The sequence below is a fragment of the Periplaneta americana genome, chromosome 8 (assembly GCF_040183065.1).
Source record: "Periplaneta americana isolate PAMFEO1 chromosome 8, P.americana_PAMFEO1_priV1, whole genome shotgun sequence".
NCBI classification, from domain to species: domain Eukaryota; kingdom Metazoa; phylum Arthropoda; class Insecta; order Blattodea; family Blattidae; genus Periplaneta; species Periplaneta americana.
This window is the reverse complement of record NC_091124.1, coordinates 132,140,487-132,167,643: the sequence shown is the minus strand read 5'-3', so window position 1 is coordinate 132,167,643 and position 27,157 is coordinate 132,140,487. Positions and strand designations below refer to the sequence as shown.

General features: G+C 35.0%; 1 protein-coding gene and 1 long non-coding RNA gene across 6 annotated transcripts in view; both read left to right on the top strand.

Annotated features, from left to right (window-relative positions):
• Nucleotides 1-27,157, top strand: part of lobo (lost boys) — a 782,641-nt gene that overhangs the window by 213,542 nt on the left and 541,942 nt on the right. The window lies entirely within an intron of this gene.
• Nucleotides 17,075-21,436, top strand: LOC138704337 (uncharacterized). The gene is made up of 3 exons (XR_011333326.1): nucleotides 17,075-17,263; nucleotides 17,474-17,639; nucleotides 20,123-21,436. It is a non-coding gene; the product is annotated as an uncharacterized lncRNA (long non-coding RNA).

Genomic DNA, 27,157 nt, shown 5'->3' with positions numbered 1-27,157 from the left:
GGCGTTGGATAACCCATGAAATTTCTGAGGTTTAACAATGGCACCGCTATGCAGTCGCATAGACCTTGTTGGAACGGTACCAAAGGAAAGATGCCGACTTTCTTGGACGAATCGTCGCTATGGACGAAACCTGGGCTCGCTCATACGAACCAACCAAACTTGAAAAGTCAATCAAATGAATGGAAGCATCCAGGTTCTTCTCGTCCGAAGAAAGTGCGCCCTACACAAAGTGCTGTGAAGGTGATGTTCATTGTGGCGTATGACATTGATGGGGTAATACTGCACTACCATGTACCTCCAAGGCAGACGGCAAACGCGGACTACTACTGCAGGTTCCTGCAGCACCACCTTCGTCCAGCCCTCAGGAGAAAACGATGACACTTGGTGGTACAGAGTCCCATCATTCTTCATGGTATTGCAAGGAGTCACACCGCTGCTGCTGTCAAGGACCTCTTGCGCCGCTGGCAATGGGATTTCTGGAACATCCACCGTACTCACCCGACATGAGTCCATGCGATTACGATCTTTTCACCAAAGTGAAAGAACCACTGCGAGGGATCCGGTACAATACCGGAGATGAACTTATCCGTGCTATAGGGCGGTCAGTATGGAACATCAACAAAGGTGGACGCCCTGATGGTGTACGACGCCTTCCAAACATTTGGTAAAAGGTAATAAATAAGGGGGGTGACTATATAGAAGGTACGTAAATGTTGTACCCCTGTGAATAAAGCCATGTCAGAAATATCGAACTGTTGCCATTACTTTTTATCCAGTCCTAGTAATTACACTTCCCCTCTTTCATCATCATCATCATCATCATCATCATCATCATCATCATCATCATCTCCGTTTCTCTCCTAGGTTTCGGACTTGCTGCGGGCCGCCGCGGTATTCACAGTGGGCTCTCCACTGGGCTCATTGTAACTCGTGGGACTGGGGTTGAGGGATCACAGTGAAAAGTTAAAGGGATCATGTAGGCTGTAGGGGAGTTCGGTGGTGGCGCACAGGGGGGGAGGGTCTGTAGCACGGGGGGGGGTCTTAGTACATGCACACTATTCCATCCCGGTTAGTACAATGGGCTCACCAGAGCTATCTGCGCGCGAGGACAGTTTCAGTCCGTGCAGCAGTAGATACTGCAGATAGATTGATGCTGTAAAGGAAGTCTTTCAGTTTTAATGACAGTGAAAGTGTTTCTGTCCTCCAGTTAACCTCACAATGTTTGCTCTACCACTATCATATAAATTTTAACATTGTAATTAAAGCTGTAAAAAAAAAAAAAAAAAAAGAAGGAAGTATCATATTTTCCTGATACATCTGGCGAAATTTTGTAAATCTTATCTTGCAACATTGCTGAGGAAAAATGTATGTCTGGTCTGTGTTATTCTTGTAAAACAGTTATTTTTTACTATATTATTCAACCTCACGCAAATATTGAAAAGAACGTTACTTACAGACCGTGGAATGAAGTACATAGTCGACCGAAACTTAGAGAAGTGGAAACTTCACTCGAAGATATCATTGAGTTGAACGACCAGTATTTGAGGTTCAAAATCCATTATTTCGTTAACAGGGTCCAACAATTGTTATTTTTTGTTTTGTTGTGTATAGTTTATAAGTAAAATAACATTTTTCTTTTTAAGGAAATCAGTTAAGTAGGTCCTGTTATCTTAATATTTTTAGCAGTAGTGCAAGGAAATAGGTCTACCAAAGTCCATTGTAGGTTCTTCTTCTTCTTCCTTACAAGGTTTAGGCCTTTAGACCTGTTCCGAAGCTAACTAAACTGGTCGCTCCATCTCCTCCTTTGTCGTCCAACATTTCTTCTTCCTGAAGGTTTATAAAGTAGAGCTTGTCGTGGATACCTTAAAGGGGGCATTCGTGTTCTTTCCAGTGTTTTTGGTACCTCTGCATTTCTTCAATAATGTTTTCTTCCATCCATTACTCTCTTATTACAATATTTTCAATCCTATCTCTTCTAGTAATTCCCAACAATGGTCGTAGAAACCACATTTAGGCTGCTTCCAATCTTGTCCTTTCTCTGGTTCTTAGTATCCACGTTTCACAAGAGTACATCAACGCTGGTTTTGATATAATGTTGTGGAGTCTTTGTTTTATTTCCGTCCTCATGTTTTTACTAAAATGACGTTTTATAAATCCATTTAATATATTATATGTTTCAATATTCTCTTCAACATCTACCTTGGTATTCAAAATCTATCCATTGCAGGTTATGGTTTGCAATTATATATTTCAATAGAAATAAGTTTCAAAACCTATTTCTGATTTACCTAGGCTTTGTAGCAAAATACATTATTTTTCCTACATATTAGCTACTCACTTCAACACCTTGTTGCATTCATCACACCCGTAACAAATTTATGTTACAGCCGTAACAAAAGAAATCATACCTAAAATAATTATAATCCAAAAGTAATTTCAGACTGTGGAATAGATACTTCATTAGAAACCGTTCCACCGTAAATGAAGCATGGCCTTGTCATCTCGCGCAGGTTACGTGGGAGGCAGCACGTGGAAATCTTACGGAGTAGACACGTTTTCATCTACAGCGCATCCAAGGTCATGCTTCAACCACCGTGGAACGCTTCTAACTGTATATTCTTGGAAAAATAATGTATATCGAAAATGTTTGAATTATAATTGACAATTATAAGCAAATCCTGCAGGAGATATAGCAAACTCTAAATATAGAAATAATAAGTCAGTCAAATCCAATAAAAATAAAATAACTGTAAATAAATCTTGTATATCCTGTTACTTCACAATACGTTGACATAAAGATGTGTAATGTTTAATTATGTTTCTGATAGAATTCGGCCATCAGGCTGACACAGATATATTACGAGGATTCCACCAGGTTGTATTGTATTGTATTGTATTGTATTTATTAACATTCCATGGTATTCATACATGCTTACAGCTAGAATATGGAACAAGTCAAAATACTTAATACTATTATAAAATCTTAATTTATAGTCACAGTCGAGATGAAATATATATAGACAAGATTTACAATATAGTCTACTAGTACAACACAAAGTTTTAGTATCAGTTTCATGAAGTGTTATTGAATGTCATGAATTCACCTACAGAATAGAAGGCGTGAGAAATTAGGTACTTCTTTAATTTGGCCCTAAATAATTTTATGTTTTGAGTTTCATTTTTTATATCGATAGGGAGGCTATTAAAAATTTTACTGCCATATAACGCACTCCTTTTTGATAGCACGATAGACTTGCCGATGGAGTATGAAAGTCATTTTTTTGACGTGTATTTATGCTATGAACTGTTGAATTAGTTACAAAGTTTTCACGATTACATATGAGGAAGATTATTAATGAAAAGATATACTGACAAGCCATGGGCATTATTTATAGTTTTTTTTTAAAATAGCCCTACACGATTCCCTAGATTTGGCACCTACTATTATTCTAATTACTCTTTTTTGTAATGGAAATATATTGTTACTGTCTGTGGAATTTCCCCAGAATATTATTTCAAAACTCATTACCGAGTGGAAGCATGCAAAGTATATTGTTTTTAAGGTACTGATATTTACTATCTTTTGCATAGATGTAATAGCAAAACAAGCTGAATTTAGTTTGGGGGTAATTTCTTTAATATGATTTTTCCAATTTAACACATTATCGATTTTTAAGCCAAGAAATTTGGTTGTTGTTGTTTCTAATAGGGATCTATTACACTAGCCTGCGAATTTCAACTTTGTGTTTGTTGCCTAAAGTAAATAATGTGATTTTATATAATGTCGATGTGCTGAATTCGAATTTTCAATCCGTTTACTTCTATCACGTCAGGTTTGTTTGCAAAATCACTTTAAATGTATTGTATAATTACGTGAATTTCATCACAAACGTTTTCATTTCACTTTTTTATTTCAAATGCAAAAGCAATATTTTAAAGACACAACTTGCTGAAATTATGTGTATGGTTGTCCATACATGCCACTAGAATGTTTTGCTTTGTTTTGTCTTGTTTACTTCACTATTGGATGTATAAATTAGCACAATGCATCACATAAAAAATTACACCACTTGCTTCTTAGTTGAGAAAGTCCTCCTGCTCCTCTTTCTTTTATTTTTATCTTCAGGTATTTTACGCTTTAACATCCGAAAATAATGAGGATGCATACTGATGCTCCATCGTCCCTGGTATCTCCTTTCGAACTCCTGCAGATCCTTGTGAAATCGTTCACCTTGCCCTTCGCTCAAAAATCCTAGATTTTCGGGGAAGTAATCTAGGTGAGAAAACAGAAAATCAATTTTGATACTCATGTTACAACCAAGTTCCTTGTATGCTTCAAGCATGTTAGCCACAATGTTTCGGTAATTAGGACCCTTGTTGTTACCAAGAAATTTTAAAACAAATTCACAGGAAGATATCCATGCTGCTTTCCCCTTTTCATCCACAGTGTTTTTAAATGCTGCATCAGACATCTGTTTTCTTTAGTCAGGACCATTAAATATAATTTCTTTTAATTTGCTTCAGATAGTAGTGGAAATTTCTCACATATGTATTTGAAACAGTCTCTTTCCTTATTTATAGCCACGTTCTGCAGCACCCGACTCTGATAAATAGTCACTGTCACTGGTCACAATTTTCCTCACCATTACATCAGACTCAGATGAAAACTATTCAAGATTTTCTAGTTGCACAGTGATTGGTACATCAGGCCCATGGGGTACAGGTAAAATGGCTGACCGAATAACTGGATACACGATATGCTTTTTATTTTTAGAATCGTACCCCTTCACATCACACGAACAGAAGTAGTAGTTATTCTCTCTCCAAACCGTAGGTACTCCAAAAGATAGCAACAGTCTTCTGCCGTTGATCCAATGATGAAGTTCTTCAATGCATACTCTACATACTTTGTGTGGTGTCCAAGCTTTACTTTGGTCTCCAAGTTTGATTCCAAAATAGGCATGGTATGACTTTTTCACAAAATCTGTAAAATTACGCCTCTGCTTAGGCAATGTGTATATCCTACATAAGTTATATAACAAAAGTGGTCTGGATTATTTAGACATCCTCGATGCAACATGTAAATACTTTCTTACTGAACTAAAAACTCTCAACTTTCTACTCCACAATAAAGCTTCAAAAACTGATTTCGTTTCGTTTCCAGGTGAAACACAGACTATTGAAATGTGAGAGGAACTAGACGAGTTGAGTTGAGTTTCTCACCAAGGAGTGGCTGACATTTCTATCTCCCACAAATAAAGATAATGGCAAGGCTGCACGTTATTTCACCCTAACTTCCTTATACGCGTACACCCTCCATCTGCTAAGAAACATCTGTTATCCTTGATTTTCAATATAAACATCTTAAAAATATGTTGAATATATTTGGTTTTCATATCTTAACATACTAAAACTACAGTTGTTAAAGTATTATTGTTTAAATAATTACTCTATAAATTGTCGTAATATATTATAAAAAAATTAAAATAACAAAAAAATGGTACGCGATAGGAACTTTCTGGCTTCGAATTTGACTTCAGCATGCTAAAAATACCCTAAAAACATTCAAACTTTGGAGGCAGTAATTTCATCGCAGACTAGTGTTATTAATTATTGTGCTAGAAATTTGCGACGTTGAATTTGCGCAGGATTTAAATTGAATTATTGCGACTGACTTTCAAAGCCTGTAGGAACGAAATTCTTTAGATTGTAGCTGTACGACATGGAACAACCGTGATGTACGCACTTGTTAGGTCCAGTCTTTAAGCCACATGCAAATGATAATTGTGAGTTCAAAACCCTTCAAACAGCATTTGATATTTGTTTTCAAAATTATGTCCTGTAACGTTTCAGATGGAGATAGTCAACGTACTGTCGTCACTAAACCGCGAAACTTAATACAATTGCATGTTTCTATTGATTTGGCATTTTGAAAAGAAAAAAGTAAACGGGAATCATTGCCGATCATGGTTTTTACATTCGAATGAAGCCAAAATTATTTTGCATACATGGATATTTCGAGGGTTTTCCTTTTTAAATGCATATATAGTTTTATTTTGTATATTTAAATGCATATAATCACATCTTTCCTTGTTTTGCCCTATTCATTATCTCATTTCAAAATTTCTCGCTGATAAAAATAAGAATAATTCCCAAGAAATGTAAAATCGTCACATATAAAATTATTTAATTACTGTTGACATGAAATTGCTGCGACGACAAATTGATACTTGTCCCTAGTATATAAGTTGGGTGGTTTTCCATTTTAACATGGAGCTCTCTGCTGCTCTGTGTATAGTCCGGATCAGCTTACTTAATACCCTAAGGGTGAAACCTAGCTATTTCTCCCCATTACTACAATGCTAGTGGATTATGGTGATTTTCTAGTTTGCAGGTTGAATTTTCTTTTGCCAACTGCTTTTCGAATTTCGATACTGTCAAATATTACAACTAGTAGTGACTTTTTGTTATGTTGGCAGCAGGAATAGCTGTTATCGGTAGTGCAAATTCTGAAAATTTAAATTGTTCTAGATTTCTGAACCGATTACTGGAATCTAGTGAAATTCGAATATACTTACTTACTTAATGGCTTTTAAGGAACCCGGAGGTTCATTGCCGCCTTCACATAAGCCCGCCATTGGTCCCTATCCTGTGCAAGATTAATCCAGTCTCTATCATCATATCCCACCTCCCTCAAAACCATTTTAATATTATTCTCCTATCTACGTCTCGGCCTCCCCAAATGTCTTTTTCCCTCCGGCCTCCCAACTAACACTCTATATGCATTTGTGGATTCGCCCATACCTGCTATATGCCCTGCCCATCTCAAACGTCTGGATTTAATGTTCCTAATTATGTCAGGTGAAGAATACAATACGTGCAGTTCTGTGATGTGTAACTTTCTCCATTCTCCTGTAATTTCATCCCTCTTAGCCCTAAATATTTTCCAAAGCACCTTATTCTCAAACATCCTTAACCTATATTCGTCTCTCAAAGTGAGAGTCCAAGTTTCATAATAGAACAACCGGTAATATAACTGTTTTATAAACAACCGGTAATATAACTGTTTCAGATTTTTTGACAGCAAACTGGATGATAAAAGCTTGTCAACCGAATAATAACAGGCACTTCCCATATTTATTTTGTGTTTAATTTCCTCCGGAGTGTCACTTATATTTGTTACTGTTGCTCTCAGGTATTTGAATTTTTCCACCTCTTCAAAGGATACATTTCCAATTTGTATATTTCCATTTCCTACAATATTCTCGTCACGAGGCATAATCATATACTTTGTCTTTTCGGGATTTACTTCCAAACCTATATCTTTACTTGGTACAGGTAAAATTCCCGTATTTTCCCTAATCATTTGTGGATTTTCTCCTAACATATTCACGTCATCCGCATAGACAAGCAGCTGAAGTCATCCGTTCAATTCCAAACTCTCCCAGTTATACTGGACTATTCTAATGGCATACTCTAGAGAAAAGTTAAAAAGCAAAGGTGATAGTGCATCTCTTTGCTTTAGCCCACAGTGAATTGGAAACACATCTGATAGAAACTGACCTATACGGACACTGCTGTACGTTTCACTGAGACACTTTTTAATTAATCGTACTAGTTTCTTGCGAATACCAAATTCAATAAGAATATCATATAAAACTTCTTCCTTAACCGAGTCATATGCCATTTTGAAATCCATGAATAACTGATGTACTGTACCCTTATACTCCCATTTTTCTCCATTATCCGTCGAATACAAAATATCTGATCAATAGTTGATCTATTACGCCTAAAACCACACTGATGATCCCCAATAATTTCATCTACATGTGGAGTTAATCTCCAAGGAATATTGGACAAAATTTTGTACGACGTCAACAAAAGTGATATTCCTCGAAAGTTACTACAGTTATTCTTGTCCCCCTTCTTAAAGATAGGTACGATTATGGACTCCTTCCATTGTTCTGGTACAATTTCCTTTTCCCAAATAGCGAGTACAAGCTTATAAATTTCGTTAGATAATGCGCTTCCGCTCTCTTATATTAATTCTGCTGTAATTTGATTGATACTTGGAGACTTATAATTTTTCAGATTTTCTATCGCAATTTCGACTTCAGGAAGTGTGGGTTCGGATATAAATGGCTCAGCAGTTTGTATTTGAGTTTCGTCCGGATCATTTCTATTTGGCCTATGTAATTATATTTAGTAGTTGCCCAAAATAGTTTTTCCATCAGTTCAGTATTGAATGAGAGTCTGCAAGCAAGTCACCATTCTCATACTTGATCACGTTTACCCTTCCCTGATATCCATTCTTAACTTCCTTTATGCCCTTATATAAGTCTCTAATGTTTTAATTTTTATTATTTGTTTCTACCTCATTCAATTTTTTCTTCAAGTAATCTCTCCTTTTATTCCTAAGTGTACGATTTGCTTCCCATCTTTTATTGAAATAATTATCTCTATTCGCCTCAACTGGATCCTTAAGAATTTCAATTTTGTCTGTTTTCTTCTTTCTACTACCATGCGACAATCTTCATCAAGTCACGGTTTCTTTTTCTTAGTTTCATAATAACTTCTGCTCTGTTCAGCCGCAATTTTGATATTATCTCCGATATTTTCCCACACGCTATTAACATCTAACTCTTCCTCAAGTTTGTCGGAACTTGCTAATACGTCAAACCTATTTGAAATTTCGACCTGATAATGTTGCTTAGTTTCCTCGTCCTTTAATTTCGGAATATTGAATCTTCTAATATTGACTTGTTGCTCTACTCGCTTGGCTACTGATAGTCTTTCTCTTAGTTCTCCAATTACCAAATAATGGTCAGAATTACAGTCTGCCCCCCTGAAGGTCCGAATGCCTACTGTACTAGTAGGTCTTCTCTTATCTACCAAGATGTGATCTATTTGGTTATGTGTCAGTCCATCTGGAGAAGTCCAAGTATATTTATGTATATCCTTAAGGGGAAATGTATACTTTTGAGAGTTAAAATTTTTGATGTGGCAAAGTTGACTAACTGAACTCCATTATCATTGCTAGTTACATGTAGGCTCTTTTTTCTAATAGTCGGTTTAAAAATATCCTCCCGTGCTGCTTTAGAATTGAAATCTCTCAATAAAATTTTCATGTGGTATCTAGGTAACTGATCAAAAGTGTGTTCCAATTCTTCATAGAAGCTATCCTTTAAATGGTTGTCTTTCTCTTCTATAGGGGCGTGAGAATTTATAACTATGATATCGCACCATCTAACCTTAAGTACTAAATACGATAACCTATCGCCATTCCCATCTAACCTAACCTCTTGTACTCCTACAAAGTCTATTCTATATCTAGCGAGTTCTTTTGCTACTAATGTTATCCCTTCTGTTGTATATAGATTTGTAACATTCCAAGTACCAAATCTGATAACCTTATTCCTTTGCTGTGGTCGTGCCAGAGAATCACTCCCATTCCGAGTCTTATTTTGAGGTTTCGTAACAAGCTGTTTTTTTTTACGGTGATTGGTTGTTAGCCCTACGCCTAATCCCCAAGCAGGAGGACCACCCCCCGTCGGCTGTCCGCGACTGCTTATTGAATATAGTCACAGCTACCCTCCATATCTGGAGGCCGTCTCCTTAATCCGCAACCTGAGGACGCGCCATGCCGTGGTAATAGGGACCCATAATACATGGAAATTCGAACATACTAATAATTAAGTAATATCAGTATTATATTAATACAAAATAGTTATTTATGTGTTGCGTTGCGGTTACAATTCAAGATTATAGTCAGATAAATGTAAATAAATATAACATAAGGTGTGATACATGCACTTGGGTGATCGATAGAAATTGCGCACTGAGACAACTTATTATAACTAGAATAGCAAAATTATTGGGAATAAGTAAGTATTCTTAAGCATAGATTTCAAAGTGGCATTCCGCTTACAGAGTTTGTACTAATCATTTCACGTGATCAAACAGGATACATTTTTAGGTTAGGTCTCGTGAATCGTAAACTGTTTAATCAAAGCAATGAATTTCATGTTGTCAGACAAAATGCATTTTAATATTATATCACATGAATCTACTAATTTACAACATAATGTGCGAGAGGTCCTGGAGGAAAATATAGGCCTATTCTTTCACAAATTATTGAACGCCTCCCAACATAAAGATGAGCTTTGTAAATAAGTAAATAAGCAAGACGTTATTGTTAATAGTATATTATTATTATTATTATTATTATTATTATTATTATTATTATTATTGTTATTATTATTATTATTATTATTATTATTATTATTATTATTATTATTGTACCATGGCATTGTGATTTTACCCTCTTTGGTGATATCTGGTTTAGATGGCAACACTGAGAAGACGGCCAAATTAGCCTTTTAGGAACTACTCTTACGTCATCCTCACTATACATACTGGCCGTGTAAGTGTAATTTATCGGGAGCCATGGTGAAGATAGACAGATGTCATTGAGACTTTTATCACTTTTTACTCTGATTTCGTAGGACCAAAAACGAATGTATTTAGACACCTGCGACAGTAAAATCATGTATTGTTGAGATCATGAAATTCCTGCGAAGGCAATGCTGATAGTGCGCTCTGATTTCATAGAAACAAAACAATGTATTCAAACATCTGTGACAGTGAAGTCTCGTGGAGTGTAAACTTTCATTTCAAAAAGTTCTAGTGCACATTCAAGCGAAGAACCGGTACAGAATCGCTCTGCTTACAAGTTTAACCGCCGACATGCCGAAAGGAAAAAGTGACAGAAAATACTTATTGAAGAAATGGGTTTCTGAAGACAAATATTTTTATACTGATGGGAAAACCGTCTCCTATGGAATGTGACTTCTTAACACTTATTACTGTAAGTTATTTTCATTTATATCGTATTCTTAAACTCTATTTCAATTTTTAGCGCATATTCCAAATAGTTGGAAATATATTTTCAGGTTTTTTAGTGCATAAAGTTCCGTGGTCTAGTTATCACTTTGCGAGAGTCCTGTAGTGTGTTCAAATTCTGTGTCGTTTTGAAAAGTCTGCTGGGTGAATAATGGATTTGGTAAGCAGCAATAAGTCATGCACTCAGTCAATAGGCTTGTATTTAGCTACAGGTCATTAACATGCACAAAAGCAACCAACGAAGTGGGAGTAACGATGGCATTCAAGAGATCGGAGCCGCTTCAAGTTGCAGCGAGAGGGATCTGAACCCACAACAACCTGTATCGATTTCCTGTTAATTTGGATACTAGGGGCAACTTAATTACAAGTAGCATGTACGGAAATCAAACACGCAGAACATTCTCATTGGATTGGATCCATTTCCATGCCGTCCACGCATGTACCAATGACAAACACACAACACCAGTGCAGCATGCAGTACAGTCTCATTCGAATTCATAGTACAGACAGAGTCATGCAATCTGTTGACTTGGTCCTTGATGAAGTCCTTTGTTCAATAACATCCATAGAACAACTTTCGAGACCATCTTGGTGAAGAAGTCTCTCTACTTGTGAATTGTATGTATGTATGTATGTATGTATGTATGTATGTATGTATGTATGTATGTATGTATGTATGTATGTATGTATGTATTTTTGTATGTTTGTATGTATATTAAATTAAATTATGGTTTATTTAACGACGCTCGCAACTGCAGAGGTTATATCAGCGTCGCCGGTGTGCCGGAATTCTTGTCCCGCAGGAGTTCTTTTACTTGCCAGTAAATCTACTGACATGAGCCTGTCGCATTTAAACACACTTAAATGCCATCGACCTCGACCGGGATCGAACCCGCAACCTCGAGCATAGAAAGCCAGCGCTATACCAACTGCACTACCGAGGGCGACTGTATGTATGTATGTATGTATGTATGTATGTATGTATGTATGTATGTATGTATGTATGTATGTATGTATTAGTGACGTCGCGTGACATTTTGACATAGGGATGCGATTTTTTAAATGATTGAAATACAGTAGTCTGCTTTCGTTATACGTGGGAGTTGCATTCCTGGAAATAGCCGCTTATTGATGAACGTTTGAGTTGAATTTTCAAATTTTCTTTATAATTTCCTTGTAGCATAAGATAAGGATATTTACTAGGCCGAAGCCTGCCCGTGTATACATAAGAAACGAAAGAGGAAAGTCCATAGAACGAGACCGACTACACTGTTGATAATACAGTAAATCAAAATAAGCTTCATAGTGTTCTTTTAGAATTAAGATTATTTCTTCAGGGAGCGAATTTGCAAAGGTGGTAAATTGTGTATGATCGAGCACACTCAAAAGTTTCAATTTGGAATTTTCAGAAATCTTTTGAATAATATCATTTCTGATAACATGCAGGATTTCATTGAACAATCGCCTATACACAATTTTCTTATCCTCTCCAGGGATTGCATCCAGCCGTGATTTTTCAGACTGAGAATAATTTTCAGCAGCAAAATCATCCATGCGTTTCCAAAAGTCCTGAAAGTAATTTCTCAGTCCTTGTTTGTACTCCACGAAATCATGAATTTTTGTTTTACAGGAAGCAACATCTGTTGCTTTTTGAAACAGAATATCAGAGTGTGAATATTGCAGCGAATAATATTAGCAGAAAATAAAATCAAAATCTTTCATGAAGATGAAGAATGGGTGGAGCGGAGTTAGCTTAACATCCCTCTTGCACAAACGACAGTTTCATGGTCCCATTCATCTTCATTATCCATTATTCATTCAAATAAACAGTCCAACTTTGAGGATTTAGAGAAAAAACTCGAAAATCAGGAAGATTAGTTAACTTTACTTTTACTTGTTTCATAAAATTGGCAGACTGAGTTAAGACGAGGTTTAATAAATTTGCACGCAGCGTACACAAGAATCGCTAACTTACAGTGGCTGCGAAATTTTGCATGTAAATCATATGTTCTCCCGCCATCACATCGGTTTCAGCATAGGTTTGACTCAGTTTGAGCAATAACTTTATCATTGCAATCAAAATCGTTAATGACTTCGAGAGCATGTTCAAGGAGAACATTTGCAGACTATTTATGCTGACATCTGTTCCTTTTTAAACTCCTTCAATGTCGCCATCTTCTGTTATATATCGCAGAATATTAGTAATAACAAAATATGTAATGCAGCAAAGCTATAAAAGACACCGAAAAATTGAATGTAAGCACACGCGCGCTGCCAAATGTGGAATCTATATCACATCCGTTGCTCACGGTATATGTGACGTTCTTCCACTCAGCAGTTGCCTGTTTTCATATAGCTTTCAACTGATGTGACGGACACTGTCACGTTTTGTCACGCAGGCGCAGAACGGTTATGCGTAATCTACATTGCATTCTCTGCAGTCTGCACACTGCTTAGAGATGAGAAACGATATTTTCAAGTATCTGTGACAACTGTGACTGTGACAATTAAATATCTGTGACTTTTATATCGATAAGCAAGCACAATATGGATGAATTGCACCGATATTTTGTCACACCGATAAAAATTAACAGAAAATATTGAAGAGCAGTGAAATGTGAATCCGATTTCTCTATACACGCCACACATCAGTGATTTATGTGGGAAAATCCAGTAAATAAATTATGTCTACATGTACCATTAACAAATAAATACTTACCTAATTGAATAGTAACATGTCAAAAGTTAACCTCATGTACCAAGAGGTTATATTGTAGATATTGAATCAGTTGATCATTTTTAAATGTAGTTGGGTATGGAGAAATTGAGGTTATGTGATTATCCTAATCGTTTAAAAAATTTATCCTTTTTATTGTGTATAATATAATGGATAAATTATTTTAAGTCGTGCATTAACATAATATTGAGTCGTAGAATAAAAATTAACGAAACATAAGTATTCGGAAAAAAAACTGGAAAATAATTACAAAATAAAACAGTTGTTCAGACAGAATTTTACACAAGATAAAGTACTGGTAACCAATACTGTTATTATTTAAATCGTTTAGTCACCACATCATTTATAATAAGATGGTGAAACTAGTGCTGAAGTAGTGTCGGCGATTTCGGACGTGAAAATCGTTTCATTTATAATAATTTTTTTATGGGAGATGCAGTTTGATCGGGTCAAACTAGCGCTGAGGTACTTTCGGTGATTTCGGAAGTGAAAATCGTTGAATTTGATATTTTGTGGAAATGCAGTTGATCGTATATGCAAGGCATAACAAAGCCTAAACTAACCAAACCTAACCTGTCGCAGATTATTATATGCAAGGTATATACGGGGAGTACGAAGGAAACTATATCAACGCTAGTTTAGTCGTTGATCGTATAATGTCTAGGCATAATAAAAGCTTAAACTAACCGAACCTGACCTGTCACAGATTCGTATATACAAGATGTATAAGGGGAGTACGAAGCAAACTACCTCAAGGTTAGTTTAATCAAGTAAGTTGCCCACCCACCATATTAGCCAGTTTTGTCTCGTTCGGTTTTAATTCTATGGGTACGGTACTGTTGTCGGTTTGTGAGAAATGCTTCGAAATTTCGGAAGAGCATATATAACGTTCAGTGACACAAGAGTGAACTAACATGATTTACGTCTGATACCCCTTATTTTCAAATGTAGTTAATTATCCTATTTATGTGTAAGTATAGGCCTATTTTAGAAGTGTGCAAGGACAATGAGAACAATTTGATGGGGCAGTGTCTGCTAGATGTCAGATCTTTTTGGAATTTATAAAATTACCGATTTTTGCTTACTACCCTATATTATTATATTTAAAAGTTTAAAATTACTTGTAAGTTGATGATTTTAACAATATCCAGACAAATATCACTAAATATCAAGTTTAGAACATTGATTAGGCCTATTATTTGGGGTGGAATAACACCCCATACGAGTAGGTATCAATGTTAGGAAGCAATGCTCGATTTCCTAAGAGTTACTAACCATAAAGAACATGATGAACTTATTAGAAATAATGTTATTTTAAGTTTAATTATTGTAATTAATACTACCATGCACTGGTATGTTTGTGTTAGAGCTATACATTAAAACTGGATCATACATAAATGAGAGAAGTACAGATAAAGTTATTAAAATAATGTTGTAGGCTCCTTTAACTATTCAGTTTGTAATTAAAAAAAGAACTGAAAAAATTTTGTTACTGCGTAAAAATTGAGTGGAAAATACATATAAGTTATTATAAATTCACAGTTATATGAAAATGTAAAGATCTCGGAGAATACATAAAATATTTATAAAACATAATAGCTACAGACTAACTATGAAAACAAAATGTCAGACTCATGATTATATTATTATAATGCCGCTAATAAGTTTGCAACAAATCATCACTTTGCAAAAAAATAATATTGAACAAAATATCACGAAAAAATAATCAAATATCACCGCCCGCTTGCTGTTATTGTATCAGGTGCATGCACAAACCCACGGCAATATACAAAAAGGGAGATAAATGTACCATTGCTAATTGAAGACCTCCCTCGAATAATGGTGTAACATCAAATTTTGCTTAAGTGGGATTATAGTGGAAACAGTACCCAACATCGATGTGTTATGTGATGCTGCGATCTGCAGGTCATACTCGTAATATTAAATGAGCTAGAGACAGTTGAAAGTAGCGGTCCGTGGAATACAGATGTAACATCGGTCAAGGTGGCAGCCAACTACTCTGTTGTGGTAACTCCAGTGTATAAAAAAACTATAAATAAAGGACGTAAACGCAAGATTAACATTGACGAATGGAAGGATGTCAAAAGGAAATCATTAAAAGATCATGAGATGGAGTATATAACAACAAATGTATAGTGAAACGTGCAAAACAACCTCCAAATTGTGTAAGTGGAATAAAGATGTAACATCATTACAAAGTCTTTATTTATGTTTAATATCCGCATTGTATACAAACGTTTCCGATGTCATTGCTAACATACGACAAATACATAATGTAATCATTATTACAATACAAAAAATTAGTTCTATAGGTTAGACGTAATGTTGGTGAGATTGAAATGTTAATGCAGTTCAATGTATAAATTTAAGTGAAAATGAAATAAATTTGTCTTAATTTATACATATATTGAAAAGTTTAAGTTTGTATGGTATATTTTATATTTCAGGAAACTGTTTGCAAATGTAAATATGCAGGAAGCAAAATTCTCGACCATGACACAAAACTACACTTGTTTACGGATTATTAGGCCTATAATAAGACACACGATGAGCAATCATCATTTCTTGTTCACCAGTGCACTGAATTGTGTGACATTGGAAGACGTTACAGAGAAGAAAATCTCTCACGTAGGCAATGTAGTTTAAAGTATTTCCTATTCATTCGAAGTAAGAGAGTGCAAGTGTGTTTAAAGGCTCTTCTTCAAGTATATGCTATCAGCTCGAAACGCATACAAATATTGCAAGCCAAAATGAAAAACAATGGACCATTAGCGGGTCAAAGAGGCAAGCATATGAATCGCCCTCATCGTACCACAAATGAAACTATAGTCTTGATTGTTCAACATATTCAGTCATTTCCTACTCAGGAAAATCACTATAGCAGAAAAAAAACTATATGCAGTTACCTTCCACCAGGTTTAAATGTATCGACAATGCATTCAATGTTTGAGGAAAAGTATCCAGACACCCATATATCACTTCACCAATATGGAGATGTGTTTAGATCCAGATTCAATTTAACATTTGGGCTTCCACGATCAGACACATGTCAAAAATGTGAGAGATATTTTGTACAACTTCCCAATACTACGCTACAACTGCTGAAGAGACGAGAAGGATTGAATTTGAAACAAACTTACACCATAGGAAAGCAGAACAAGCCTACGCTGTGTTGAGGGAGGACATAGAAATAGCTAGACAAAATAATAGTGTCGTAGTCTTAAGGCGGCTTCACAATTGCCCGGGAATGGCAACTAGAACGAGAACGGAATCGAGAAAAATCTTGGAAGCTTTATTTTTTAATGTATGGATACACAATTGCTTTCTGGGAACGGTAGATCCTGGAATGAGAAACAAAACTTCACGAAGTTTTAACATTTCCATTCCCGGGATACTTCTGCGCATGTCAAATCAGTCATTTATTCAATTCCGATTGTCGATTGTTCGTCGAGATTATCATGGCAGCTACGGAATTTGAAGAATTATTAATTTAGTATGTGCAAGAGAAAGAATTCTTATATGACAAGACAAATGTTCAATACAAAAATGTAAGAATAAAATAAAACGCTTCGTGTACAATCGCAGACATCCTGAATAGTGATGGTAAGTTGGCAATATTACAACATTTCTCTTCTGATTTTGTGAAACTGTACATTTCCTTTCATTTCATTTTATATGTTGATATTATTTATCTATGTTCATATAAAATGCATACACTCAACGTTTAATGTTAATTTGATGATAAATTAATTCTAGTTATATATTTTACTTTCGGAAAGGCGAGAAAATATTAATATATTGCATTATTTTTAGCCGAAACTGTTAAGAAGAAGTGGGACAACCTCAGGGACAGATTTGTGAGAGCCTTGAGGGATTCTACAGCTATCCCCCCTTCTGGTTCTGGGGCTCAACAGAAGAAAAATAATTTCTCCCTTTATAATTCTATGTTGTGGTTGGCACCTTACATTAGGAAGAGGAAGTAAGTATAAATATTTTTGGCACCCACTATTCTAGCTGAAAGCGAATTAAATTTAAGATTCTCGTATATATATATATATATATATATATATATATATATATCAGTACCCTATGTATAGTTCCAACTAAAATTCTGTTTGATGGCATTAATATTTTAATATTGATACCATGACCAATAAAACCTAACCTAAAACTTACATTATCAAAGGATCATGTAGATAGTCTTCTTTTCTACAAGGCCTACTAAATTATTACACATTACATTAAATTCCACTTTAAATTTTTTATACATGCATTTCTTATGGCATTATTAATTTCCTATGTACTATAGTTTGTGAACCGTAAGTAATGTCATTAATTCTAGTAGATTATTTCTTTAGTAAAGAGCAACAAAAAAGTCAAATACCTTTTTGCTGTGTTTAGAATAGTTTTCCAGAAAAATGTGCATTTCAAAATAAATGGTTTACGATTTTACGAGATTGTGCAACGCTGTGTAATCAGTGGGGAGTGCACATAAGCCTCTGTTGTTCTGAACAACCCCTTCACCTGGCTTGTTCTGAAGTTGAAGGTCACTGCCACGTACCTTGTTTTTAACTCATAAAAAATACAGCTGATGTTATACCTACTGTATGAGAATGAATACTGCTCACTTCATGTTAAACAAAATCTTGAAAAATTGGAAATAAATTCTACAACCTAATTTTAACGAAATATTCAGAGAATATAGTCAATAAGATAGGCTACGCTTATTTCAAAATAAATTTAAAACATTAAGAAATATTTCTACACTCCCATTCCAATTAAATAAGCTAAAGAACTAAAACAATAATGATGCTTAATTCACATTATAAAAACAAGATTTTGAAACATTTAAAACTCCACAGGCAAAGATAAAAATACGATATTATGCTATTTTACATTAAACGAAAATAAATTAAAAATAATATTCATTTGTAAACTCTTTCAATTTAATTTTAATTATACTATCGGTGAACACAGGCAATACGAAAAGCTTATTTTTACGTTACACAAATCAACTTATTAAAAAAAAACTCAATTTGTTATACGCAAGCATTTTCTTCTGGCAATTAGAAATTATAGTTCCCTCGCACTTTCATTTTAAAGTAATAACTGGTGAACTTATACAACAAATCAAATTTCCCGAGACGTCTTTAAAATCAATCGTATGTGATATGTGTACATTTTTCATTTCTCAACCGTCGTCTCGAACACGCCACCTGTTCAGGTACCTGGCCTACGACAACATATATTTGCCTTTCTGCAGGCAGTATAATAACCTTCACAACGTTCTCACACTGCACTACGTATTAAAATTACTTCTCAGAACGAAAACATACATTTGTTCGGATAAAAATTTCTGCACATTCAGAGGACAAACTAAAATTATTTCAGTCATTTATGACCATAATACACTGCTCTCTTAAATTGACTAAGCATATAGGGAATTAATTCAGTAGCTTTCACAAAATATGCTATGAAATGATTCATATAAAATAATTTTTTTCTCGAAAAGGAAGCTAAAAAAGGAGCAAAATGTATTAAACGTTTTTGTTTGAAATATCTCAAAGAATAACCCCTGAAATTAATGACATTGCTTATGGTTCATTCTGTGTATAACTATAGTATATACACTCATACATACAGAGTGAACCGTCAGTAAGTAATATCATTAATCGAAAGTGTTAGTTATTGATTTGATTTGATTTTGAGTGTACAGACATACCCTGTAGTAACATCTATAATGTACATCTTGCACTTTGGGAGGTATTTCAGATTCTGGAATTTGTTCATTTCCAGATAGATTTGATAGATCAGAGAGGGTGTAACCAATTGCCCAACAACAAGGAAGGACTGTAATTTAAAAATATCAAGATACTTAAAAGAGAATCACAATAAAGGAGAAAAAATGTTCAATGCACAAAAGAAATAAAAAAGAATGCTATTTCTCCACATTTTTAAAGTTCTGACTTCTGAGCTGCATTTAGGCCTATATGATCTAAACAATGTTGGAAATATTAATGACAGTACCTATCTTTACAATCTATAGCTCAATTCCAATTTGAAGCAGATAATATTTTATTACTATCTGAAAAGATAAGTTCGCTTAAATATTATGTGTTCATTCTGATTTTCCTTTTAAAAATGTTTTCCTAATATACAATCTGGTTTCTATTCATTATTAATTGCTGAATTCATTAGAAATTACAATGAGAAATTAACAATCTGTTTCAATTGTCTGTTAAACAATTTACAATTTATTACAATTGAAAATCTAAATTATTAAATGCCACTCAAATTACAATTAATTAATCTTCATTGTTAACTGATAATTCTATTAAACTTTTCCCAACACATGTTGGATTACATTATTATTGTACTCAAGAAATTCACTGAAATTTTTATAATCTTATGTATATTTTACTGATAATATGTCTGTAACTTATGACGTTGTTGTTTGCTTAGAATGACTTCAACTGTAAGCTCACTAGATGTCACCCCGAGCACAAGTGTTGAGGCTACATCAGAAGCAATACACCTTTCCGATGATGCCAGTACGAGTACAGAATCACCAGCTCCCATGTAGGAAAGTTCCTTAGGTGGAAGTTTCCAAGAGGAATTTCGCCCTAAGAGAGCCAACCTGCACGATACCCTCTCTAAAGTTGTTGATTCTTTTACGTCTTTTGTGGCAACGAGGGAATATTCAGGACCAAGTGACCTCAATTTCATGAAATCTGTACTTGAAGACATGAAAATGATCCCACACAAAGATAAATTTAAATTTAAGAAGGAGATGTTGGACCTGTTAGAAAAATATATTCCATAAACTGAGACAAGTTAATTTAGATGTTGGTATAAGAGTATTCATAAATTTAAAAAAATAACAATTTTCTGTAATATTTTATTGGATACTTATAAATAATCAAATACTCTGTGTTCCTATTTTTGTGTTCAATAAATACTTTCCATAATGCAATTGAAATATAGTAACATTGACATACTTCTATCTCCCATTGTTTACATATCTATGTTGGTAGGATATTGCTCCAGCATCTGAAACCAAATAATCCGCTAAATTATCCCGTAATTTATAAATTGCCTGAGCAGAAATATTAGATCCCATTCGACCAACTGATCTGAAATTTGTGTCATTTCTTGTGATTTCTCTCCAGTTTCCCAAATTTTGAGATGGGTGCTGGCTGCAAGCTTCTGTTCTCAAATAGTTATGTAAACATAATGTGGCTTTAATTATTGATTCTGCAGTCTTCACTGAACATAACAATGGTTGTCTGTAAACTCTCCATCTACTTGCGAGTATACCGAAACTGTTTTCGATATTTCTCCTAGCCCTAGACAGTCTAAAATTAAAAATATTTTTTTTTCTCTCCTAAATATTTACCAGGATAAGGTCGCATAATATACTGCTTTAGAGGAAAAGCCTCATCTGCTACAAAGAAATATGGCATTAAAATATTACTGCCTGGTAGAGTGCGAGGTTCGGGTAGTTCTGCAGATCCATTCTCCAATTTTTTTCCTATTTTACTCCTAAATACACCACCATCGCTTTCAGCGCCATATGCTCCAATGTCAGCTCAGATAAACTTATAGTCTGAATCGCAGCATGCCATTAATATTAAACTGAAAGTGTGTTTATAATTGTAATATATACTGCCGGATCTTAAAGGGCACTGGATTTGGACATGTTTTCCATCAATGGCACCTAGAGTATTGGGAAAGTCCCACCTCTCTAGGAAACGTTCACTTATATTACACCACTCTTCTTTGGTGGGAAACGGAAAATATAAAGGATAAAGTACTTCCCAAAAGACAGCACAGGTTTCAGCGATCACTTTCGAAACGGTAGACTGCCCAACCCTGAATTCCCAACTCAAATTTAAAAATGAACCACCATGAGCCAGATACTTTAGAGTCATCGCCAATCGAAATTCTGGGCTCAAGCATTCTCGCCTACTCCTCTTGAGTAGCTTGTGTTTCACTAATGATAATATTTTTTCGAAATGCTGGGGTTCCATTCTTGTATAGGCTATTTGTAAAACGCCTCACGATCATGTACCTTTATATATTTGAATATATTCACAAATGCTCCACGCTCATTTCTTTGTTGGTTCATTGGTCGAATCCACCATCTGAAAATAGGGAATACAATGTAACGAACATCATGATGTCGACTAGATAGTAGCACATAACCTTATTAAGAAACCCAGTGCAATGAAGTTCTCATTTTCCACTTTCATACGTATTAAATTTGTGTAAGACATTAAATGTCTTTTTATTTTACTATAGGGAGTAATATTTACCTTCTTTTAGTGCTCTGAGCGACTAAAACACATATTAAAATAAGTACCGTCGTCGTCCATCTTGAAACATTAGAATAACGCAGACGCTTCAGCTTTCCGTTCAGTTGTGAATATTAGTATTCCCGTTCTCGTTTCTCGGCTTTCCCTTCTCGTTCTAGTTGCCATTCCCGGGCAATTGTGAAGCTGCATTTATGCGCAGACATGCAGCAGGTTTCGTTTTCACCTATGTTATGCTGGCTCTATTCAAGTAACTTTGCATTTATGGCATGAGGGAGTTGCAAATCGAGGAGCCTCTGAAGTTGCTTCTTGTTTATTTTCCTATATCATGCAAAATTTCAAACCTTTATCTACTAGGGAAATAAGAAGTCTTATTGTGTGGTCGGATAGATGTATGTCACAGAATAACAATCACAAAATGCTGTCACTTCTGAGGCATTTTATTTTGTGGGTATATTTTTCTACTGTAGAGCAAACATTTCTGTCCAGTGGACACAGTTTTCTGTCCTGCGACAGATATTTCGCACTAATAGAAAAACAAAAAAGGAGTGCAAAAGTTTATGTACCATTCCAAAGGGTTGAAGTGATTGTGGCCGCAAGACCAACAAATCCATTCCAGGTTACTTATATGCAATCAGAGGACTTCAGAAATTTTCATACGTTGGACAAGAATGTCACTCATCCCAAAATATTTAAAATAACAGAAGCAATGTGGCTTAAATATTCACAACATGAATCCTTTTCCATTTATGTGCGAAAATCTCATGGGACTTTACAGTCATGGGTTGTGTTATACATTTCACAAAAAAAAAAAAAAAAAAAAAAAAATAACAGCGTATCGAGGTCCCTTGCCCATCAAAAAAGAGAAGAAGCGAGATCTTACACACATGTGTGAGTTCATTACTGATATTGAGCACCGCAAGTTCTACATGGATTTACCTGTTTCCAACTAGAGCAGGGGTCGTCAGCACAGAGCACGCTGAGGCTAGCCTCTCTTATCCGCGGAAAACGCAGTGCACTATAGTGCTCTCGTAGCTGCTAGCGGGTATGCTCTCTATCTCTCCCTCTTGCACGACAGTACACACGGGACGTCACCGCGTACCCATTGCACATTTCAGCGAGTGCTGACGACCACTGAACTAGAGTATAAGGAGTAGTATCATATCGTGTGCTGTACTTTGATAACCTTTTTCTTACATTTTACTTTTTTTTCTACTTTGCAGTGATTTTGAGCATGTGATGGCCTATGTTCTATGAACATTACATTGTTCTTCCCTTAAAAGTAAAGAATCTTTCATTTTTTTTCATAACTTTTATCTTACTTTTTTTTTTCTCCTTTGTAGAGCATGTGATGCCTATGTTGTCTGAACATTAGATTGAACTGCCATTAGAAATAAAAAATATTTAATTTTCGTTCATAACTTTTCTCTTAAATTTTAGTTTTTTTCTACTTTGCAGTGATTTTGAGCATGTGATACCTATGTTGTATGAACATGAGATTGTACTGCCCTTAGAAATAAAGGACTTTCATTTTTGTTCATAACTTTTCTCTTATATTTTAGTCTTTTTCTACTCTGCAGTGATTTTGAGCATGTATTGCCTATGTTGTATGAACATTACATTGTACTGCCCTTAGAAATAATGAATCTTTCATTTTTATTCATTTTCATACGTTTAATTTGTTTTTTAATTGATGATACACCCTTATTCCATTGTAATCTCAAAACAATGTCTGTTATTTCAAAACTATGAACTTGAAATGTTACTACTTATTATCTAATATTATAATAAACCCTCAAACAAGATTGTACTGGTAGCTGTAATGTTACATGACTTAAGAAAAGCCTATCAGACGTTTTTTGTTCATAACATAAAAGTAGTATTTTGTTGGTTACATCGTTATTCGAGGGAGGTCTTCAATTATAGACCCATATCATTATTAACAACATTCTCAAAAGTGTTTGAGAAAGTTATGTATAATAGATTATATCATTATCATAGATTAACAATATATTAGTTTTAGAACAGTTGGATTTAGAAAACAAAAATCGACAGAGAATGCCGCTTTTAGTTTGGTGGATGAAATACTAAATTCATTAAATTCGGAACTACATGTAGGTGGAATTTTTTGTGACTTGGCTAAAGCATTTGATTGTGTAGACCATAGTATATTAGTAAAAAAATTGAAGTTTTATGGTATTAAAGATGAAACGTTGGGTTGGTGTACATCGTACTTATCAAATAGAAAACAAAAAGTAGAAATAAATGTACCAAATAGTCATAAAGTTACTTATTCGGAATTTAGAAATATTAAACATGGTGTTCCGCAGGGGTCAATTTTAGGTCCGTTGTTGTTTCTAGTTTATATTAATGATTTAGCCTTGATCATAAACAATTTATCTCATGTAATTTAATTTGCAGATGATACAAGTGTAATTATTTCAGGCAAACAATACGATCATTTTATAAACACTTCTAATACAGTGCTGAATCTAATGAATGAATGGTTCCGTGCAAATAAACTAGCACTTAATGTTGATAAAACCAGTGCAGTAAAATTTAGTACACACAATAGTTCTCAGGTTTCTTACAGTATTCGATTAAACGGAACTCATCTCAAAGAATCTAAGAGCACAAAGTGTCTTGGTTTAGAATTGGATAATCACTTGAACTGGAAAACGCATATAGAATGTATTACTCGTAAATTGAGCTCTGTCTGTTATGCATTAAGATCCTTATCTACTATTGGTGATATAAACTTACTTAAAATGTCATACTTTGCATATTTTCACTCTGTAATGAAATATGGATTAATATTCTGGGGTAACTCGTCTGAAGTTAAACACATTTTTGTTTTACAAAAGAAAGCTTTAAGAATAATGGCCGGTGTGCATAAAAGGACATCATGTAAAAATATTTTCCGAAACTTAGAAATCTTGACTTTACCTTGTGAATACATTCTTTCCCTAATGATGCTGTATATTAAGAACCAAGATCAATTCAGTACTAATCAAGACATTCATAATTTTAATACAAGACATAAATCAGATCTTCATCTACCCTCTGTTAGTCTAAGCTGCTTTAAAAAAGGAGTTCGCTATTCATGTATAACAGTCTTCAGTGCACTGCCTAATTATCTTAAAGATTTGAAGAACCACGAGAAAATGTTTAGAAAAGAATTAACCATATTTCTACATACTCATACCTTCTACACAACTGATGAATTGTTTATGCTTGTGAATTGAATTATTCTACTTAAATGACATGTACAATTTTTATATAGCTCAACTAAAATATGTTTTTATATTGACTTAATCTGTTTACTATGCATTGTATTTTTTTGTTTAGCATAACTGATGAATTGTATGTGCTGTAAATTGAATAGTATACTGTATGATGAATTGTATATAGGCCTACTGTAAATTGAATGGTAGTCTGTATAGCTCAATTAATGAATTGTATATGCTGTAAATTGTATAGTAGTCTGTATAGCTCAACTGATGAATTGTTTATGATTATAAATTGAATTAATCTACTTGATATCAATTGCACAAATTTGTATAGCTTAATGAAAGTATGCTTGTAAATTAAATTATTCTGCTTATTTTGTATTGTATATGTTTGTATAGTTTTGGCCGATGAATTGTATATGCTTTAAATTGAATAGTAATCTGTATAGCTCTGTTGATAAATTGTTTGTGTTTGTAATTTGAAGTAGTTTGCATGATATGTATTATCAATTTCTGTGTATCACAACTGGTTGAATTGTTTGTGCCTTAAATTTAATTAACTTACTTGTTTTGTATTATACATATAGCTCAACTTATGAATGATCTTTTGCGTTTGTAAATTTAATAATCTGATTGGCTATGTATTGTATACTTTTAGTAGAGCCATCAATGTAGCTCAGTCGGCAGACTCGCTGGGCTGCTGATCCGGAGCTATGTTCGGGTTTGGGTTGGATCCCCCTTTGGTCTTGGGTTTCTTCCGAGATTTTCCACAGCCGTGGGAAAGCCGGATGGTCTATGGCGAGTCCTCGGCATCAACCTCTTTGATTTGATTACTCCCTTTGGTTTGATTACCTGGTTGGGTTTTTCCGAGGTTTCCCCAACCAAAAGACAAATGCCGGGTAATATTTTGGCGTATCCTCGGACCTCACCTCATCTCACTACATCTCGCCAAAATATTGTAAAAAATTGCACAAAATTGTAAAAATTGTAGAAAATTAGCCTACTAAATTGTAAAACTGTAAAAATTTGTAAAAATTGTAATTGTAATACAGGGTGATTATAAAGTAAGTACCCATTTCTAGGAAAACGGACTTCAACGAAGCTGAAATGATAATTATAAGGAAGTACAGTGATATACCATACAAAATCACCGCATTTCGACATGACCACCTCGCATGTCTCGACACATCTCCCAGCGTTGCACCGAGTGTCGAAACACCCGTTGCAGAATATCCGGTGTAATGAGGCGTACAGCGTTTCTGATGCGACGTTTGAGTTGGTCCACATCTCTTATCTTGACCCTGTACACTTGAGACTTCACAAATCCCCAAACAAAAAATCTAGTGGTGTTAAGTCTGGAGAACGGGATGCCCACAACCTTGTTGACCCACGGCCAACCCATCGTCCCGGAAATGTAGCATTAAGATAATCCCGGACAATGAGAGCAAAATGGGCTGGTGCCCCATCCTGATGGTAAACAACAGTGTCCAGAATTCCATTGGCTACCAACTGAGGCTCAAGAAATTGTTGCAGCATATCTAGGTAACTGTTTCCAGTAATTGTCGGTTCGCCAAACATGAAAGATTCCATAAACCGTCGATTTTGTTATTCCCAACCAAACGTTAACTTTCGGTGTATCCCTTTGCCATTCTCGGATCTCATGTGGTTGTTCCGTAGCCCAAATTCTGCAATTGTGACGATTCATTACGCCACACGTGTGAAATGTTGCCTCATCGGAAAACAACACATTGTTCATCAATTGTTCTTCTTCTGCAGCCTGCACTAAATCAGCACACATAGCCTCTCGGGCGGCATAGTCCTCTTGCTCAAGGTGATGCAGGACTTGAATTGTGTTCGCTTTCATGTGCAGACGATAGTGCAATGTTTTCCAAACTGTCGACTGAGGGATACCGAATTCTCTGCTAAGCCGCCTGGTGGAAGCAGATGGGCTACGT